Source organism: Propithecus coquereli, unplaced genomic scaffold (genome assembly GCF_000956105.1).
Source record: "Propithecus coquereli isolate 6110/MARCELLA unplaced genomic scaffold, Pcoq_1.0 Scaffold188, whole genome shotgun sequence".
Lineage (NCBI taxonomy): Eukaryota > Metazoa > Chordata > Mammalia > Primates > Indriidae > Propithecus > Propithecus coquereli.
In genome coordinates, this window is record NW_012143634.1 from 4701201 (window position 1) to 4702104 (window position 904).

At 41.5% G+C, this 904-nt stretch overlaps 1 protein-coding gene across 1 annotated transcript in view; it reads left to right on the forward strand.

Moving 5' to 3' along the window:
- CASK (calcium/calmodulin-dependent serine protein kinase (MAGUK family)) overlaps nucleotides 1–904 on the forward strand; it is a 437172-nt gene that overhangs the window by 298871 nt on the left and 137397 nt on the right. The gene's annotated exons all lie outside the window — the stretch shown is intronic.

Below are 904 nucleotides of genomic sequence, written 5' to 3' on the forward strand. Positions count from 1 at the left end.
CATCTTTATTATAATTTTTTATTATTTAAGGAGAGTTAGAGTTTTTCCATCTGGCTTGGAGTTAGCACTGGAAAAGTACAACTCTTGATTTACTGTTTTGCTTTTTTGAGATGACATTAAATTAGTAGTCATATTTAGAAGAGCATATTTTTAGAACCCAGAAGTTTCCTAAAGGGAAAAAATGGAACTTCTACAATAATCTGGTGATAATGTTTTTGAGCTCTGATAATATTTTGGGCTTTGAGAAGTAAGTTAAATACAATGTTAAGTGTGAATGTTCAAAGAGATTGCCAGTCAGGAAATGCAAAGCTAAGTTTCCCATGAATTTGTAGTCTAGTCAGTTTGCATTTAAATGTCTAGAACTGTGGTCCCCAACCCCCAGTACTGGTCTTTGGCCTGTTAGGAACTAGGCCTTACAGCAGGAGGTGAGCAAAGAAGGGAAGGAGCTTTACAGCCTCGCCCCATTGCTTGCATCAGCCCATTGCTTGCATTACTACCTGAGCTCTGCCCCTCCCTTCCATGGAAAAATTATCTTCCATGAAACCGATCCTGGTGCCAAAAAGGTTGGGGTCCACTGGTCTAGAATAATAAGGCTTATCTGAGGACCTTCAGAGGATAAACTACTGGTAACTTCTCAGGGTCCATCCCGTCTTAAGAGTCAGCTTTGGCAAATATGAAACCAGCTGGGTAGTGGGCCCCTGCCTAATGGTGGTGGTCTTTGTGCTACTTACCTCCTGGGGCTGTAGATTAAAGTGCACTGCTGCTCACTTTTGATTTGAGGATCTCTCATTCCACTGTTTCTAACTAGATGGGCAAAAACTCCCATGTCTCTTTCTTTCTTTTTTTTTTTTTTTTGAGACAGAGTCTCGCTGTGTTGCCCAGGCTAGAGTGCCGTGGCATCAGC